We start from the raw sequence: 20,806 nt of genomic DNA, 5'->3' as shown, positions 1-20,806 counted from the left end.
GGTACCTGAGCAGGGAAGCACCCTTAGCGCTTCCCAGCCTGGCCATCAGCGCCTCCGAAGAGCTAGAACCGCTCTGATTCACCTCACCGACCTCAGGCCGGAGGCCAGGCACGGTGGGGACGGGAAGAAAGCAAAGGTGGCAGGTCTGCATTGGAGACCTGGAGCAGGGATAAAATAGAAGGCAGTGTGGCTGGCTTGCTGCAGGGCAGGAAGGGGGGTGCTCAGGGGGCCATGGAAGGGACATTTGAAGCTGGGTCTGTGCCAAAGATCTCATGTCAGACCTTCTCACCTCCTGCCCTCCCTCTTCCCATCCGTCCCACACACTACTAAAATCTATTTTAAAAACTTCTCTCTGGCGAAGTCTGCTTTCTCTTCATGCTTCCCTAGTGCAGATCCCACTGCTTGCTTATCCCTTGGCAGGTGAGATCAGACGCACAGGATCAGGGCTCAAAGGCAGCACTGGGTTTAGGCACTCAAATGATGCACACGCAGGGGGATCGTGGGGAAGCAGCTGCAGCAGAAGGTGAGAGCTGAAGCACAGAAAGTCTGCCAGGAGCTCTTCATAAAGTGGCACAGCTCATAAGGTGGCACACCCCCACCTGCAAAGCATGGCCACACCTTCTCTCCAAGTTGGAACCCACATTCCCGGTGTGTCCGGACCATAAAATCACAGAGGCTGTGGTGCTGTACCACAAATGACTGGCATAGGGAACTTACGAGTAAATACTTATAAACAGAATAGAAATTAGACATGTAGGACACTTTGTTCATTTTTAATAACATTCTAATTGCTTTCATCAGGTTTTCCAGTACCATCTCTGCTGTTATCAATCACGACTTCATCATAAAAACTAAATTTGAAAATAGAATGAGAACTTGCCTGCCAAAAAATCATAGCCTACATCTACCCCAGCGTCTACCCTGAATATTAAACAACAGCCAGGCCCAGGCAGTAGAAGTGGTGCTCTGTCATCTCCCTGTTAAATCTCCGCAATTGCCCTTTGGTGCAACCTTGGTGTAGAAACCCTTAGTGGAAGGCAAGATGAAGGGTCCTTTCCAAAGCAGGGACCTCACAGTGTACAGGATGGTTATCACCTTCCCAGGTGGGGGGAAGCCTTGTGAGAGAATGGCGTGCAAGGCAGGGGCAAGGTGGAGGCTCCTGAATACAGCAGCAAGGGCAGAAGAGTTGGCAAAGCGTGGGGGAGCAAACTGGGAAGGTCAAGCAGATGAGATCAAGACAGGGCAGAACCTGGTAGCACCTTTCTATTGCATAAGGGACCAGACAGCAAGTTGTGGCTAAACTGTGCTTGGAAATCCAATGTTCCTTGGCTCCTGCTTTTACACCCGTCACAGATCTACATCCTGGATGTTGCAATACAATCGCCTTGTAGTAACACACAGTACATTGCCCTTCGCTGGGCTGTATTCCTGGTGAGCACATCTGAAACATCCAACAACAAAACTGAAGTCACTTACTCACCGTAACAGGATCCGTATTTCCCTCTAGTCTCATTCAGTTTCTGCTGCTGTCTTGGTATGTGGTTTCTTCTACAACAAGGTGACTGATTTTGCCATTTTAACTCGAACTCATGCTCAAGAACCTCCTTGTTGAATGTTTAGCTGAACAGCTTTTTGAAATACCTCAAGTGGCAATCTCTTCCCATCTCCCACCTCAAAAGTGCAGTGTCCTCCCAAAGCCTTTTGGGTGCCCAGATAGCCAAGCCGAGATTTTTTTCATGCCACTTTTCCTTTCCTGTGGTTTTATCAGATTCTCGTGGTTGTTTCTGCATTTGTCATACCCAGAAGGACATCGCTGCTCCGCTCAGTGGGCCCGCAACTGACCAGGAGCGAAGCTGTGACCTGCCAGTGCTGGGGACAAAGCAGGCTGGTGCGCAGCCGGAAACTCCCCTGGCTTTTAATTCAAAATAACTGAAATGTTTTCTTTAGGTGTTTTCTTTAGGTGATGGCTTTCGTTCAAACTGAAATATTTCATTTCATTAATGCAAACTCGCTGCTGTGTATTTTATTAAAAGATAAAGCTTATTATTATGCTTTTATTAAAATATTGTATTAAATAAACCAGTCTAATAATAGACATTTCCAAGTGAACTAATCAAAACATTATGGCAAGTTATACCACTGAAACTAATGAGGTCATTCACACATTTATGTAGTGGAATTATAACAAAAAAATCAGCCTAGGAAATAATTGTAGCTATCTCCAATCGTGTAAGTATGCAGTGAATACAAAAACAATACTAAAAAATTCTATATAGAGTGTAGAAAATCAGGAAATAGTAGATTATGTAAATACACTTCTGACCACTGAGGCAGGTGGGAAAGGTAGCATTCACATAAAACAGAAAACAAAGTCTTTCAATATAATTAAAGCATATATGAAATACAAGCACAAAGCTGTGGACAAGTAACCTCAGCTGTGGGATCCTGGGACCCTGACAGCAAGCTGCTGCTGTTGTCATCTGTGTCGCCTCCTCTCCTGCCTTGCACGGGCAGCCCCACGTTCACCCGCACTCCCTCGTTTCCCCATACACATTCTGTCAATCTCGTCCCCCTTCATTTTCTGCTGCCTCCTTCTCTTCCTCACCACTCATTTTCACTCCTGTCCCAGCCCATGATTCCCATTCAGGCTATTGACACCCTGCATCCTCTTCTGACCCATCCCAGTCACCCACCTTCCTACGGCTCCCTTTCTTCTCCCCCACCCTTCATTTTCTCAGGAATTCCTACCTCCCCTCTAGGACAGTTGTATTTTGAAGCTGCCTGAGCCTGCAGGCTCTCCCATCAGCCTGCCCTTGCACCCACAGCCCTGTGAGCCCACCAACAAAGGCTAGCAACAGTCTTCCATACCTCCTGGAGCTGTGTCCATCCATCTCCCCGCTCTTCCTCACCTTCATCTTTTGTTTCCTGCAGTCACCTACAGCGACAGGTGCTCTGAAATCATCTTTTCTTCTTCTCCATTCACTCCTTGTTGCCTTTCCTCAAGTGGCTGGCTTGGTGCCATTAATGACCTGCTGGGCCCTTAATCTCTTCCACAGTTATTAACCAAGCCGTGTGAGGAAGGGTCAGGAATCAATGTGAATATGAAATCCAGTCTCCTCCAGGTCCAGGACAAGACTGTAAGAAAGGGCAGACAGAAAGGCCCCAATGACCTCATTCCATGTGAACCCCTCACCCCCCGCACTGCTAAACCCCAATTCCTAACATGAGACCTGCAGCACAAAGAGCAAAAACTACGTGTATCCCATGGAAAAGAACTGGTGGTATAAAAATTACAACAACAGGAAAACTTTGACGGAAACATTTTGTGCAAATCTGGCTTCAAGTTAAAGTGATGCTGTTGGCACACTGGACCTGGCAGAGATCTAAATTCCACCAAGACCTACAGCCTGGTATCTCTGTCAGGCTCTGAGGACAGCTAGTGCTCAGCCTGAGCTTAGGCTGTGTATGGATTGCCACCCAGCTTTGCAGCCACGGTGTCTGAATCTTTGTGAAATGAACGTCAGGGCCTCAGCCCGTGGTCTGCTCGTTTGCCTACCAGCAGCACCAGAAGGTGTACAGGGAGCTGTGCTGAACGCCAGAAGCTCAGCAGGTAGCCAGGGGATGCAAGGCTCTTGAAACACCAGCACTGCCTGGGGTCCCCCCCGGGGTCCCCCCCTCCTTCCTCCCTCACCCCAAAACTCGTGACAGAAGTGGTCAAGCAGATGCCCCACCAGCAAGCAGCTCTTTCCCGATCTCAGAACCCTGGATGTGGGGGCACCTACGGGGCGCACGGCACAGCAGGGCAGCTGTAGCCATTGTGTTGAGCAATCTGAGGTGAAGAACAATTTCCTTATGACCCTAAATCTGGAGAGTGGTTTAACCTGGAGTCTACAAGCAAGCCATGCCACACCTGAAAGCTGAGAGGTCCACCAGTAACCTCAGGACCCCTGTCTTAGCTCCTAATCTAAGGAGTACATGTATTTCCTCCATGCAGGCTTTGGGCCTGACTACGAAGGTCAGCAACATTTTTGGTTGAATCTGGAAAATTCTGCCATGTGGGTTCCCAGTGTGGCTCTGCTGTGGATGGACAGGTGAGTTACCTACGGTGGCAGACTGCTGCTCCTCTATCTCGACTGCAACACTAGCTGCATCACCTTACAACTGCTCATTGCCATTGTGCACAAGGACACAAAAATATTCCTTGAAAATAAATGCAAACCATGACTGGATAAACAACTCATAGCTCAATGTCACTTACGTCTCTGTGTTCCCAGGTCTCAGTGTGCCAGATATCCCACAACTGCAATACCATAGGCAGAAGACAATTGTTTTAATTGATTTTTATTGGCAGAATCCCCATCCGCAGATTGAAATTCCTGCATAAATGGTAAAACAGATCTCTTGGCAAAGGACAGAGAGATTGATTTAGCAATTGGGAGCTAAGAAAGAGGAGAAGAAACTTCCTCTTGAGGGAAGAAAACTGGGAAACAAATCTAAAACTACATTAGAAAACTCTTCTCCACAGGTACCAAAACAAAAACCAGTCAGACGCCCCACCTGCCTCCTTCCTCTCCCCCATTAAGGACCAAGGACCGAGAGGCAGGTATACTCACAGCAATTAGAATTAAGCAAACAAAACAAATTGGAGAGGTCACGAGTGTGTTACCCAAGCGTAAGAACAGGCCTCTTGCATCAGCATTTAGTGGGCCAGCATGTGAGAATGATGGATGGAGAGCCTGGGGGAAGGGAGATAAGGAAGTGTCCTCACTGCTGAAGCCCCCGTTGAGTTTGATTGGAATATGTGAGCAGGAGACTTGCAAGGAATATGGAGCTGATAATCAAAAACATGACAGGGAAACAGATGTTGCCTGCTTTGGAGACTCTCCTTGCACATTCAACACAATGGAAAGGGCTCAGATAATAAAACAGAGAGGATCCCAGCAAGAAATATAGCGTGCTGACACTTTTATGACCTGAGATGCTTACAAAATACAGAAATGGCGTTTTGTTTGCTTTCCATGCGCAGCTTGATATCACATGCTCAGCTCTCTCTGCTGCCACTCGGAGTCAGGAAGGACGATATATTTTCCTTTCCAGATAAACCTAGTGATTCTAGTCAGGTGCAGAAAGCAAATAAATTACATAAGAAGACTTTCTGTATCTATTAATCAAGAGGCTTGTCATTTTCCAGGCCTTGATCCACATGAAAGAGAGGAGGGGGAGGGGACCGAGGACGAAGGGAGGATGTGGAAGAAAGCAGAGAGAAGATTCTTGCTGGAGCTGCTTGAGAGGTTTCTCATAGCACGAAGGGCCACAGCATAGACAAACACACTGAAAAACAACTCCCTACCCTCTCCTTTTGGAGTTTTCCTCTGCAAGCCAAGGGGATGCAATCCAAGAGGAGGAATGCACGAACCAGAAATATCCCATTATGCTTTTGCAGCAGTTGTTCTAACATTTCCTTCTTCTTTTGAATGTTGAGAGGAAAATTCCCTGCCGCTGAAAAAAGGACACACATTCAACACCTTGCCTTCACGTATGTCCCCACAGGCCATGCCCCATGCTTCGAGGTGCCCTTCCAGCACCTAGCCAGGTATTTCTGGAGTAGAGCAAGGCAGTCATGAAGCAACAGCGTTGGCTACTTATACAGATAAAGGAGGAGATAATTTTCAGACCAGTCTGCAATAACTCTATCAAGTAGAGAGATACGATGGTAGTTTGCCTGAGAAACTGGCTCTATTTCACTCTCTGCAACTGACTTCACATGCAGCATTCAAACAAGACTCAGAATAACCTTATTAAGGCCATCATATCTACTTTCTTCCTTGGATTGCTGTGAATGTAAATCAATTAATATTTATGGCATTTTTGAGATCTTCCAAGAAAACAAACTAGAAAAGAATAAAATTACTGTATGGAAGGACTGAATTATTGCTGCAGCCCAAACATGAATCAGAATAATATCCCACATGGAAAACTGTCAGGAAAGTTCTTGAACCAGGAACCTGGTTCACAGCCAAAGAATAAATCTGGTTCTCTCTGAATCAACTGCCTGAGAAAATCTGTCTACACACTGCTAGATAGGCATGCAGCAACAAGATGGGCAAAGCAATTTTCTCTCTGAGGATTCTTACCAGAGCTAACAACCTGGCTTGGGGAAGCTGGTCTCTCTACGTTCCCTCTACCATTTGTGACAAGAAAATGGCTTTTCCCAGAGGCACCTTGGAGGACTGGAGCTTGGGCTCTTCTGCACTGCTTCCTGGAGCTGCCTGTACAACCGCGTGGCTCTCACCTCTCTGATTTCTGCACAGAAATGGGCAATGAAGCAGTTAGTGCCCACAGCTGAAGTATTATTTTGCCCAGGGATGTGGTGGAATCACCATCCCTGGAAGTGTTTAAAGAATGCACGGACGTGGTGCTTAGAGGCATGGTGTAGCGGTGGACTTGGCAGCCCTGGGTCAATGGTTGGACCTGATGATCTTAAAGGTATTTTCCAACCTAAACGATTCTATGATTCTGTTATTGTGATTGCAGCAATGGTTCTAGTTTTGGTGTCCACACCCATGCGAGCATGGCAGAAATTGGCAGGGGTTCAGAAAACAATTTAATGACTAATACGAGGTCAGGACTAACTGCTGTATAGTAAGGAAGGCAGACAGACGCAGCTTACCCTATTGGCACTTTAGAAGGGATTTCACCTTACCTACAAGTACCTATGTGGGGAAGAGGTATCTGATAAGGAAGTGGCCTTTAATTTAGCAAGAAGAGACTACAAGAGTTACAAATTTGGATTAGAAAGCATTTGTAATTAAACACTGAAATCACCTACTGGGAGACATGAGGAATTTTCCATTACAAAAATGCTTTACATCAAAACTGAAAAGATTTGCAAAGGATATGCTATAACTCAACCACAGGCTACTAAAGTAGCTAAAAGAAAATTCTGAGTCCTTTTGTTTTATTACTTTGATCTTAAATCCTCTAGAGACCTACAGTTTTTTGCAACTTCCAATAACCTCTTAGTTTGTTGGCAGTCTCTGCGCTTGGTAATATTATCAACATATTCAAGATCAACCAAAGATGATTCAGTAAGTTTTACTCCTACTTTAACATCTGTTGTCAGACAGTCAATGGGAACACTGAAAATACCGGCTAACAAACATTCTTCTGGCACATCGCTGTTGAAAGTGAGTCCAGAAGACATCCGTCAAGCCTTTCATAATTAATGGCAATGCAGTTAAGTTTCCTAACTGGATACCTTAACTCCTCAGGCTGGGGATACATCTCTAGATTTACATTCTGACTTGCTACATTTATACGTTCTGTGGGTCCTGATAGCTAGAACAGAATACCAACCACAAAACCTTCTTCTCATCTGCATTCCTTGTAGAGATATTTTGTTTGTCTATGGCCTCAAGTTGGACCAGGGGATGTTTAGATTGGATATTAGGAAACATTTCTTCACCACAAGGGTTGTCAGGAATTGGAATAGGCTGCCTGGGGAAGGGGTGGAGTCACCACCCCTGGAGGAATTTAAAAGATGTGTAGATGTGGTCCTTAGGGACATGGTTTGGTGATGGACTCAGCAATGCTGGACGAGTGTTGATCTCGATGATCTTAAAGGTCTTTTCCAACCTAAATGATTCTATGATTTTAAGTGTTGCTCTCACTTTCATTATATTTCCTGTTCTGGAGGAATCCAGTTACTTAATTAATAAACCTCCCCTTTAACATTTTCTTCTGCCTTAGGAAAACCTTCATGAAGTACCTCCTGTAATATAATGCCAAAGTATTCACAGCATTAAAATATATCCTCCCAATTCCTTTTCGGTTGGAGCTCATATAATGTTATCAAGAGGGGAACAGAGGAGCAGCTAATCACTGCATCAATCTGGGCGTTAATAACCTTTACAAAGAGCTGAGAGGGCAGGTACAGCGGTGTTTGAGGACAGCCAGCAGCCAAGGTGTCCCTTAGCATGGCATCACTCCCCAAGACGGTGCAGTGTGAAGCTGACCTTGGCAATGGCATGCTGGCTTGCAGAGGACAACCAGGCTATGTGGCCTGCACTGCCCAGGCTCAGTGTGGCTCAAAGTGGCCCGCCTTTCCCCCAACATGTCGGGCATGCTCTTGAGATGCCTGCAGCATGAAGCATTCCCATTCTCTATTCGTTCTCTAATTACTGGTAGGTCTTGAAGTGCCAAGTGTCGTTCAAGATGGCAGGTAATTAATACATACCCTGTGAGACTCAGTAAGGTCCTCAATCTACAGATATCCGTTTTTCCAGTAATCCCAGCTCCTCGCTCAAATTTTCTTCCATTTTCTGTGGAGGTCCCTATTATTCTAAATGATTTTAAATTAACTAACAGGAGCTGGGATGGGAAGATGCATGATTTGCAGCATTAAAAAATTCATTATGCAAAATGTGTGAAGAATTTAGAGATGAGATATATAGATGAGATATAATATAGAGATATGAGACAGGGTAGCATCATAACGTGAATGTGTCAGTACAGTGAGCATCAGCTTCCAGGGCTGACCACACAAACCGGGGATTCCTTCTGGTTTAGGCTGTGCTATGCCATCACTGTTGACTATCAGTGGTTTGCAACAGAAGATGGCATTGAGGGTGGTTACACGTGATCACCTTCTGTTCCTGTTTCATCTTCTGGTAGGCCATAATGGGACCATCACACACCTGTGGAGCATGAGTGACGGGCTGGGAGGTGCACATTCAGCTATGCATTTGCAATGGGTGGAAATTCTGCGACAAAATGGGGCCCAGGTGGAAAGCCTGTGAGAACCTACGGATAACTGTCACACACCAGGGTTGGGGTGCTGCACCCTGCTGAGCCCACACAGCTCCTCACGCTCTGAAACCGACGCAACCACCCGACAGAAGCAAATTACATCGTAGAACGTAAGTTTTAATTCTCCACATTGTAGACATGTCCACCACACTAGATGTGGCTGTTTATAACATGTTGTCTTTCATTTTATTTGTTTTATACAGTAGGTACCCTATGCTGCTCAGGCATACCCCACCAAAAAACCCCAACAACCTAGCATGGTTTTGCTCTGCATTTAATCTCCACTTTCCCTCTTCCACTCCAGCCTTCACAACCGCAGCATGTTTTTTCCATGCTGCATGTACTGTGTGGTCCCAACAAATAAGGCTAACTGGGTCTCCTGACATCCATTTCACTTGTAGATTTTACTAGAAAGTAAAGACAAATTATCCAAAACATTTCTCTCTATACAAGTCCTGATACTCACCCTTTCCATACGCTCAAAGGCTTGATTTAAAAGTCCTTAAGTACTAAAAAATCCACCATGTCTCTAAATAAGTTGCTTCAGTAGTTATCTAACTCCACAGCTATGCACATGCTTCATATCCAGTCTCAATTTGACCAGATTTAGCTTTCAAACACCGGGCCTCTTGTGTCAAAGCTGTAACCCATCATACAACATATGCATCCTATTGATTTTCAAAATCTAAATAGTATTTTTGTGGCCCAGCTCTTAAACCAATCCCTTGGGAGATTTAGCACCTCCACTATACAGATGAAGGTTGATGCCTTATTAATAAAGACTAATGCTAACAGAAATTTTTATAGAAGACTCATTTTTCTAGAGGAAGGGTTCATAAATGTGAAATGTGATTGGGCTGGAGCACCTCTGGCTCTCACAGGTGTCTATTCCAAAGAGAACTAGCAGGCATCATTGTTGCTGATTCTGAAATTATCTTGGCTAACACGTGTGGATCCAGCACTAAGGAATCTTGAACTTTCTTTTTTTTCCTATTTTTTTGGTAGCTAATATATGTGAGATCTTTTCCAGCGTGATCGCAGGGGAGTGTAACCAGCCTGTCGCAGCAGTAAATACTCATCAGTCCACATGAGCCATAAACGATGAAGTTCAGAAGAGCACCAGATTCCCACTTATGCATCCAACAGACAGAATTCACATACTTCCACCCTGCGCATCTAATGTTCATTCCCAGATCAATATTTTCCTCACTTCTCAAGGAAACTAGCCATATCTGCACCCAGGTCCTCTGCTGGGAAACTACCCGGGCTGGGGACAACTGTTTTTGAGACTTCTTTCTGATCATGGAACATGATCTAACCGCATTTCAAAAATGCTTAATTCCTGTTTGTTTCTAGATTATGAAAACAAGTTCTGTCTGGTGTTTAGGGTACCTTTTACCAAGACACCTCGACCTTTTGGAATGACATCGCATCTTAATAGACAGATTTCAACTGATGTACTGTCTACTACAGAACTGCAGAAAGGTCTGGAAAGGAAACTCAAGGATTCCCATCACCATTCATATGAAATTTGGTGATGCGGTCTTCTTTACAGTGAGAAAATGTCATCCTGGTCAGTTCATACAAGTGGAAGCTATGTGTGATGCAATCCTTAAATGTATGTCCATGCAGAAGAGATTTCCAGCAAGACAGAAGAATGTAAAAGGGAACCCAGTGACCAGAAACTGAAGGAAGAGAATTTCAGACAATAAATATGGTATACATTCTTGTCCATTGAAAATAGCCATTGAAGCCACTTACCCAAGCAACTCTTCACCAGTTGAGATTTTCAAATAAAATAAAAAAGAACTTATTTCTAAAAGCTCATTTAGAGATAAAGCAGAAGATACTGTTCTATTGATAGAACCACCAAGTGCAATTGCTTGGCCTATCTTATGGAAAAGCCTAGATTGTAAGTACTGTAGTGGTTCCTCTGGGCTTTAAGATCTCTGAAAACATCATCAGTGCCTTGTGTTCACAGGGCCTTAGTCTTTGTTTTACCTCTTCTGTTTTTAATAGGTTGATTTTCAGCTTTTAGCCACATGCAGCTTCTTTATGTCTAAGTGTCTCTCTTCTTGTGTTGAGCAGCTTCCTTCTGCATACGGGGCATCATCAATGGAAAAAAATTGCTCTTTTTAAAAAATACTTATCCAGACAGAGAGCAAAATGTGGTTCTATTTAGCCCACTGAGATGATGACATTTTCCTCTCACATAGCTTTCTCAGTAAGTGAGGTTTCAACATCCTCCTTTGACAGAAGCGGGAAAACAAACTTTCAGAGAACCTGCCGAGATCTCACCAGCTGGCAGATCCCCACGGAAAGTGGGTTGGAAAGCTCACTTTGGCTTCCTTGGGCTACAAAAGGGCTGGTGGGTGTGGGAGTGATGAGTGACCAAGGGGGTATGGTTTATGTTCAGAAAACTTAAAACATGATTGTACGGGGGTGGGGGTGATGTCTTTATTAATGCCTGGATGGGTTAGACATTAAAAAAACTAAGGGAGATAGAACGTGCAGTACCAGTGAAATCAAAGTGTGGGCACTGTACATGACAATCAAGAAGCATTTCTTCCCAGCAAGACCTATCATTTTTAGATTAATGTGGACTCCTGAGCTTTGCTGGCAAGGTCGGGAGAGGCCCTACATCCCAACAGTTCAGCGCCTCATTCCCTGCGTTGTGCTGCCTTACATCAGTTGTCAATGTGCAAGCCCATGTGAAACACATGTAAAATGTGATCACTCATTTTTGACGTGTTTCACTTTACGTCCTGGCCGCAACGTAGCAATGGATGGTTCTCCATAGCCTAAGGAGCTTTCACAAAAATAAAACCATTCTTCTTCCTCCCCATCCACCTCCTCCCCAGTAATTTCTCCACCTAAAGATTCAAACAGTGAGCATGTGAGAGACACAGATTTTCTGACTGGGTGAGAAATGTGACATCCAAGTTTTGTTCGTTTTCTGTCAGGGTCTACAGCTTATCTAAACAGTTTGCAATTACCCCAACTAACACCTCTGGGAAGCCAGAGCTAAGGTTGCATATGCCGCCTGTCATTTAGGAGCTTGATAAAAATATAGATAACGTTGCTTAAATAAAATGAATCTGAATTGTAAGAAATGGGAGGTAAGATTACAGATAAAATATGTTGGGAAGGACAGAAATGCAGAGTTAGCAGGGAATGCGGAGTTCTCTGGAGTATGGCTTTGAATATTGTGTATCTACACAGGAGATCACAGCACCTGTTAAATTTAATACATATTAAATCTTGTCATATCTTATATATCTGGGCAAATGTAGCATACCTTCATATTTTACTGGCAGCTTACAACTCCCAGATTTCAGTTTATGTTACAGAAAGTATGTAGTCAATTCCCAATGAAAAGCTGATTTAAAGGGCACCACTGGGGATTGTAAGGAGATTAAATTGTTTTAATATTTTCAGTACATGGAAGGGGGAATTTAAATGGGAAGCTGGGAATCCTTGTTCCTTATGGGAAACGTAAAGGTCAAGATTTTGCCATAGATACAAGAGCTGGAAGATAGTTTCTGGTTGCATAGATGTCCATATGTCCTGGATGGGTGCTTGAGTTGTCCTTAAATCACACACAATGCACACTGATGGCTCACCTTGTCAATGTACGGAGGGGCTGCAAATCTGTGTGGGTTTTTTTCATTATTATAAATGGGAGATGTGCAATAAGACAAAAGCAGATGAAAGGTTGTCGAGATCTTGAACTTTCTGGGGGTTTAGATTTTTAAGTTACCTCATTAAATTTCCCTTTAAACCTAGTTATTTTAAACTGTAATCTTTCACCATTATTTTTCATTCTTCACATACGAATAATATTTTTTATTATTTTAATCTAATTTAGATTGTTGGAGCGCTGTTTTTTCTGCGGAAGAAATGTCACCTTTTTCTAGAATAAAACTAATCTTGTGCAAAAGCCAGTGCAAGACCTAATTTAAATACCAGTGTGGGACATGAGGACTACGCTGGCTGCAGTGGTCAGATTCTGCCCTTATGGTCACACTGTTCTCCTCACAGCGCTGCATCATGATGCCCATCATTGCCAACTTGTCCATCACAAAAAAATCATGCAAGCCTTGCTTCTAGGTTAACCCCTCACAAAGCTCTAGCCATAGGGTGTATATAGCATTATACACACTACTCGTGAGTTACCACAGTTTTTGAATGAGAGAGAAGGAAACAGGAGCAGGAAAGGATGGAGAGTTTCCTCTCCACTCTACTCACTCCCATGATAAAACAAAACACATCCTATGCTATTTTATGCTTTTTTTTTTAGCATAGTCTATACCCTGTCAAAGCACTATTTCCTCTACTTCTGATAGGAACTGAGCACGCCAAGAATAAAAATCACACCCCTAGCTTACTGCTTGCATGGGGAGAGAGCACCTGTGACCTGAGAAGCTCAATGACAGCTGACAAAGCCTTCTGAACCTTTGGCTTGATGGCATTATCATGGAGGAAAACTGGATATACACAGCTCCAATGACCTCCGCAGTGCTTATCACTGCTTGGGGAAATTCCCCCGCACCCACTGAGAATTCAACGTATGCTATATCTGAGAAGGGAAGCTACAAAAAATGTTACGTGTGTCACAGCTGGCTGAGGTGGGCTTCTTTAGGCTCATAAAAATCGGCAAGCGAAGTCCTTACAGCACCTGTAGGGTTTTATTCAGCCTAGCTAATAAACTTTTGCCAAACTAGTCATAGGCACCAGTCATTGATGAAATTATCTGATTAAAAAACTGTAAAATAGGACTACAAAAGACATTGGTGTAAATAATTAACATATTTGCCTGGAAAAACATTGTTAGGAGTTAATCAAAACTATTCATAAATCCATACTGAATTTAACCATTCTACAGAGATTTTTTGTGAGGAGGACAGGAAAAAAAAGAATTTCAACATTTTCTTCATAAGAACTTTGATTTTTCTACAAAATATGTTGTTTTAAAATGGGACTACAGTTAGTATTCTTAAGAATAAAAAACAATTCACAAAATTGAAATTAATTCTCTGCCTTGGCACTGCACAAAAAAAGCATCTTGAAAGAATTTTTTATTTTTCTGGGGAAAAAAGACCAATTTGTATTGGAAAAAAAATATTATTTCAGTATTATCGACTCAGAATTCAAACTGAAAAACCACTTACTGATAAAGCACTAATGTGACACATTCAGCAACCAGCACTCAGTAAACAGTTGTAAAAAAGGTTGGCATTGACAATGGGTGGCGTTGGCGCAGTTTGGTCAGCGCTCTGCCGGGCTCATAAGCCTCTGTTCCTGCGACTGAGAGGTAACGGGTAATCACACGGGAGGTTCTCCTTCGGAACACATCATAGCTCCACCAGGCAGGGAAGGGGGAAAGACGACCGACCGAAAAGAACTGCCCCTTTTACTCATTTTACTCTGTGTCTGCCTAGAAGAACCAGAAAACCTAGAGTCGGTGGAGAAAACCTATGGTCTTGGCAGATCTGGAATTTTCCAGCCCATGTTGCTTTTGAGTCATGACAAGCCCAAAAAAAAAGTAAACAAAAAAAAAAGGCAAAAAAAAAAGACAAAAAAATGTAAAAAAATCTGTTTAAAATAATGCATCAGTTTCTATATGAATCCAAAACTGCCTCATCCAATTTGTTTCAGATTTTCCAGAAAACTTCTGCTCTGACATGAGATCATATATATGAAATGTAAGACAGACTGGGTTGCAGTTTTGGCAAAGCTGGGGAGGAAGACAAATTGGATTGTATTTCTAAAAAGAGAGTTAGGGTCTCATCTTTGAATTATCACCTATTTAGGCAAGTCCTGCCACTCGTGACACTCTAATCGTTAGAAATTATTAAAAGCGCAGTAAATATGTTACTGGGAACTACTTTGCCCTGGCAAAGAGATCACAGAGCATGTAGGAGGAGGAGACGTAAGGAAAACAAGGATGTGTGCGGAGACCACAGAGAATAAAGAGGAAGGAGTTACAAAAAACTTGTGAGGATGCTGTGTGCAAGGAATAACTGCCAGTGAGCGCAGGGGACTGTGGTGTAGGAGGAGTTTAAGGACCACAGGGGACAGTGAAGTACAGAAGGGGAAAAACAAAGAGAAGTTGAGACTGGGGAGGTGAAGAGCCTCCTGAGGAAAGAGAAGGAAATAAAATGTAATTTTCCCGGAGTCATCTCAAATCAGAGAGGAGGGAAAGCAGTTTATGCTGTTGCTGGCAAAAAAAAAAAAAAAAAAAAAAAGTAAAAAAGTGGATGGCCTAATCACTTGGGTGGACTTGGACTTGGGACACCCAACCTCCAAGCATTTGTACTGCAGGAGAGCTCCAGCACCGCCGCCCACCTTGCTGCCAGCTCCCTCTGCACTGCAGGGGACCTACCATCGCTCCCCGGCCAAATGCACCCCCATGCAGGCGTTGTTAATGGGTAAAGTCAACACAAAAATGTAATTAGTAAACTATGCTCTCAACGTAACCCCAAAGCAGCTTACACTGTTTGAAACATGCATAAGGATACCTGGGCTACAGAAAATCAGGTAAGGTCATCCAGTTGTGCTTTCAGTGTACTGAAGGTCACCACCTTAAAGACATGAAACACTTCAAAATAAAATACATAATGATAAACTACAGCACCCAGTAATAGTCTGCCACAAAAGAATTCTGAGCTTGAACATCCCCCCCCCCCAGCTCCTGTCTTAAACCCCTTTGAATGCCTCGGGATAATGGCTTTTATTACTTTTTGTCCTGATTTCATTTTTCCTTTGCAAAGAAGAAAATCTCTGTTACTTTTGGAAAGACGCTGGAGGGAACCTGAGGTGTCATGGCGCTCACTGCCAGAAGCACATCTGAAGGCAGCCTACTTGGCAGGAGGAAAGCGACTGGCCCTGCCTGTCAGCTGCATGTGTTTCCTGGTCTTTCTTCTCCCTAGCGTTACCACATGTCCCAAAGTACGCTACAAAGCATTCGCAGGAACTGCAGGCTTCCCACCCAAACAAAAACGCCAAAACCAACGCTGCAGTTCAATGTGCACGGCGAATTATGGAGCCCGGAGGTGGGTTGCTGCTCCACAGCTGACACAAGTGGTTAAGACATTTGAATTTTGCACTTTTTTTACAGGCAAGGGGGAGCAGGGAGGAGGTTCGGTTTATTTTTTTCCCTCATCACTCTGCCTTTTGAGGGGAGAGCCAGGACTATGGGCATTTAGGTGATGTCATCTGCTAGACAGCTGCCATATGGAGAACATGAAATGGAAGTTTTCTACCCAGCTCCTGGCAAACCTGCAGCAGATGCCATGTGACTGCTCAAAGCAGGACGCTGAGATGCAACAGGCGTGATCCTCATCCTGTAAAACATTCCAAGGGGCCACTGGCACAACCCAGGCGGCGGATCTGTGGGCAGATGTTTCATCCCAGCAGCTCTCTTGCAGCCTGCGTCTCCTCCAAGGGCTGGTGTCCAGGGAAGGACTACATTGGCTGAAAGAAAGCAGAACACAGGGCCTTAAAATGAACATCCCAAGTCACCAAAGTAGGCAAAAATCGCACCATGTAATCCTTTTAAAATATTTACCAGCCCTGTCTTAAAGTTTTGTTCAGCTTCCAGTTTCCATTATTCCTACCGATGCTTTTCCTCATTCTCCCAATTCACAGCACACATTTGCTCAGAGCCGTTTGTTCTTGTGCCAGGATGGTCACTCTGCTTGGATTGCTCTGCTGTACCCCACTGCTTGGCCCTGGATTATGCGTAGGGAACATTAGCATCTTCTTCCTGGTCTTCTGCACAGCTGAGTCAAAAAAAACCAAGTTGTCTTGGTGTCCACACGTAAGACAGGCTTCCTATTCACAGACACTCCAGCAGGCATCCTCGGCAAATTTACCTCCAGTTCAGCCTTTGCCAGGCACGAGCTGTGTACTCACTGAACTCTGCTATCACGATAGTACAGAAATGTCTCAATACACTGTAGGATGAGGTTTGTTTTCTCCACAGTCATAGTGCACCAGTGACTCACAGCCAACCTGCAAGCAAGCAAAACCTCTTACCTCGCTCTGCCCTCCCCTCTCTACGCACCAACATTCATGGCCAGCTGCTTTTTCCTGGGTCAGTCATGACCTTTTCTGTGCTGACGATGTCCCCAGCTCCATGCCATCAGCAAAAGCTGCATTGCTTTCTCACGTTTTGTACATTACTGAAACCAGCCGACGAGATCCGTCCCACCTCCACAGGCTCCCACACCGCTCCTTACCCAAGAAGGTTTGTCCTGGGAATCACTAGGGTTTAGGTACAACATGGAAAGATGTCCAGCCAGAGAACCCAGCGTCCAAGAGAGAAGGGAACTTGAACTACGGACCCTGTAATGCAATAGAAAAGCTTATTTTAATAATGAAAAACATTTCCAAAAAAAATCAAAATGAAACATGATTTGGGGATGTTGAAATGTTGTGTTTATATGAAGATGTCAAAAAAATTTACCTTTCTAGGTAAAGCCTTTCAGAACTTCCACTGCAGAAAAGCGGATGGTCCAAGCATTTGATATGCTAATGTTCAGGCAATTTTTAGAAAAATGTATTACCTAAATATTTCTTTCCGTTCATTACTAAAATTCAAAATGAAGGTCACTTTTGGATCAGTCACATCAGACTCAGAGATTCAGCTGGAACACAAATGTTAATATATTTATGCACCAAATTAGACAGGTGACAGTTGGCACAGTTATCAGTTCATAAGCAAAAACAAAGCGAAAATGCAGGCTAGACTGCAAGGCTGCTCATCAAGAAAAACACTCCCTATCAAAATTACGGATTTTGCAATGAGGAGTAGTATCTGTTGGGATTACAACCTTATTCTCTGTCATAGTAGTTGAACTTTTAACTTGCTGGAGCAAATTGAGAAAAGAGCAAATGTCTGTACCTGTAGCACCCCTCTTTCTTGCTCTAGCACTTAAAACTCACGGAATTCAGCTGGTTATTCTCATATCTGCCTGTGTTCTCATGTGGTGTTCCCCACTAGTGTTAATCTGAGTGGGAATCAGCCACGATTTCATCTTGAATTTGAAATAATACAACAAAAAACCCTACATGAAACTATAGACATAGGAGAAGAATTCTGGAAATATGTTTTCTGGCTTTAAAAACTTTCAGGGTTTTTAAACAAAGTTTTCCAAACTGACTTTGCAGAAGAATCAAAACGCATAAAATTGGCTTCTGCAAAAAAAAACCAAAACGTCTTTTGAATGGGCAGGTTGGCATCTTTTATTTTAATTTCCCACGTTTTGCTTTTTTGTTAGGAGGCTATGTCAAAGTGAAAATGCTGTATATATTATAGACATGATCTATGACGCAGAACAATATTTATAACATGCCTTTAAAGTTATGTAATGCTGAGAACAGAAATGCAATTAAAGTAGAGAGGAGAGGAGAGGAAGTTCTGCACTCTGCAGAGCGTGCTGTCTCATCTTTTAAACGATGCAACATGATGGAAACCAATAAATGTTTCTGCAGAGGTGACTGGTTTCTTGTATGATGTATTGATATGGGAGGAGTTGATCTCAAAGATGCATTTTTTTCAAAATCAATTTTTCAAATTCATTTGGGGAAAACAATGACATTTTCATTTTCTTTGTAAGAAAAGTATGTGCTATCTTCCCCATATGTTCTCCGAAGAGTGCAAGCAAAAGAGGGCATTTGGAAGTTATTTTCTAGTTTGTACTAAATTATTTCATGTGTTTCAAAAATAAAAAGCCGTGTTTATGCGCATGGCTATATTGCAGAGAGCCAGACAGCTTCTCAGAGATGGGAACCCAAGATGACAGTGGCATCAGAGACTTTCTCAGGGTGACAGCTACACCAGAGAGGTGGCTTGTTTTCCACTGACAGAGTACAGGTAACTAATTTCCTCATTTCACTTTCACAGAGATATTATTTTTTTTTATTTGCTTTTCATATAGCAACTTAAATATTTATCTCTCACTAGTTCCCATCTGCCACATTCCCCTCCATGCAACTGTTTGCTTGTGACTGATAAGTACCAGAAATGTGCCAAGTATTCACCTGTGTTAAATGCCCATAGGATACCAGGTATCAGAATTGTTAACCCTTCTCAAAACATATAGAATGTAACTTCAGGGCCATATCCCAAAAGTTCCTCGCCACAAAGCTGCCCACAGATCTTTGCCTTCTAGTGCTCCGAGCAGAGGGCAGATTGATCAGAAGAGCTGACACCACGCAGCCATGTAACCAGCGGTGCACAGCAGTGCCAGCAGCACTGATGACATCCCCATCGAGAGACATTCCCCTGCATCCCTGAAGAGTTGTGGCCTGGGTAACTCATGCCGCTGTGCCTCTCCAGCACGGTGTCCCAGATAACTCCTTCACGCCCTGCCGCAAAGGACTGGTGGTGAGAGAGATGCTGTGCAAGACAAAAGTCTGACAGCTGGGGAGAAGAGAGGCACCAAGTAAACCATTTACACTGCAAATCTTAATTTCTGGGGACATGTCGACTCTCTATGGAAAGAATCCAAATTCCCTGGGAAAATGCCCAAATCAAATAAAAATTCAACACTTTTCAACCAGCTCTAGCATACAAACAAAACAAGAGGGTGAAAAAATGAAAATGCATCCAACTGCAGTAATTTGGAAGAGGTTTATGCTCATTATTATCTCATTTGCTTGATTTTCTTTGGGGGGCTTGACCTGTTTGGGAATATGAATTTTGCCTTCCCCTGTATCAGAAGAGCAGGGTGTATACAAAGGGAAATGCAGACCAAAGCCTGACGACACAGAAAGGAGAGATGGCACAGAAATGGAGCAGAGGAAAGGAACGGGGTAAGGAATGTGCATGAAAAGTTGAGAAGGCTGCTGGTTATCAATGCCAAAATAATATCCAGCAACTGAGGGTCACAGCCTGAAGACATCACACAAGGTGATGGAGAGAGCACTGGGGATCACAGGCAAACCCGGCTGGTTTTCCTCCCACTTCTTCTATCCTCCAAGGCACAACAGCTGCAGGTGAGGGTGTTGCATCAGGTTTGGAGTCCTATCTAGACCGTTCCCATGCACCAGTTTTACACAGCAAAATATAACCAAAATTTTATTCTGGGAAGTCTCTGCGTATATAATGCACATGTGAACTTTCCAGAGAGAGGGCTCCATAGATCACCCTCTTCTGTATCAGGTGAGGAGGGTCCTGAAGGCACCTGGACTCATTCGCAAGACCATGTACAAGGATAATTAAGCTCTTGTATATTCATGCTTATGTAATGGGAGGCAGATTATTGCTGATCACAAAGTCAGCTCCCCACACATTTTAAAACCTGATCCTTCTGCTAAGCCGCTCAGACCTGGCAAGCCCGTCTCTTCAAACCCAACCATGTGCCCTCAGCTGAAGCAGTTCAACATGCGAGGGCATCACCAACGGCTACACTTGTATTTCTCCCTCACAGAAGCACCAGAAGTGGACAGAGTGGGACTTTTGCAATAACAACTTCAGAAATGTGAACATTTATAAAAGAGAAACTTGAGGGGAGAAAGCTCAATTGAGCCTTTTAGCATGTCACACCAGCCTCACGTGAGATCCTCTCCAAAATGGATATAAATGCATCAAAATGAACAATGAATCACAGCAGGTTAATTGTGATGAAAATGTTCTTGCTGTAGTTATTTGTTATTACAGCTTGATTTTGGACAGGATCTTATGAATTCTGACCTATTTTTTTCCCTCTCCAGCTATATAAGACTATGCCACACTCAGAACTGGGATCAGGCTAGTTTCTTATGGGTATAATTAGTTATTTAAGGAGCAAATATAGAAAGTAAAGGTGTTCTGACTGAGGCAAGCTTCAGTGACCCAAGGATTAGCCAAGTGAGGACCGAGCCATGTAGATATCCATTTGGACCCTCCTACCAGGGTGCCAGAATAACATTCTGTGCTCTTCCAGGAGTCTGGACACAAGCCAGTGCCAACAAACCATAGGTACAGAAAGACAAGCCACATTTTACAGAG

General features: G+C 43.6%; 1 long non-coding RNA gene across 9 annotated transcripts in view; it reads right to left on the bottom strand.

Annotated features, from left to right (window-relative positions):
- Positions 1–2,019: 2,019 nt before the first annotated feature.
- Positions 2,020–20,806, bottom strand: part of LOC130149391 (uncharacterized) — a 69,086-nt gene continuing 50,299 nt past the window's right edge. For 3 of the 9 annotated variants that reach the window (XR_008821901.1, XR_008821900.1, XR_008821903.1), the window contains 3 exons: positions 16,379–17,157; positions 4,259–16,284; positions 2,020–3,135 (listed from right to left, as the gene is read on the bottom strand). This is a non-coding gene — a long non-coding RNA (uncharacterized LOC130149391). Of the gene's footprint in view, positions 3,136–4,258; positions 16,285–16,378; positions 17,158–17,278 lie in introns of all 9 variants that reach the window. The other 6 variants (XR_008821908.1, XR_008821905.1, XR_008821909.1 and 3 more) reach the window with 6 other exon arrangements.

This window comes from Falco biarmicus, chromosome 5 (genome assembly GCF_023638135.1).
Source record: "Falco biarmicus isolate bFalBia1 chromosome 5, bFalBia1.pri, whole genome shotgun sequence".
NCBI lineage: Eukaryota > Metazoa > Chordata > Aves > Falconiformes > Falconidae > Falco > Falco biarmicus.
Note: the sequence above shows the minus strand (reverse complement) of the source record. Positions and strands in the feature narration are given on the sequence as shown.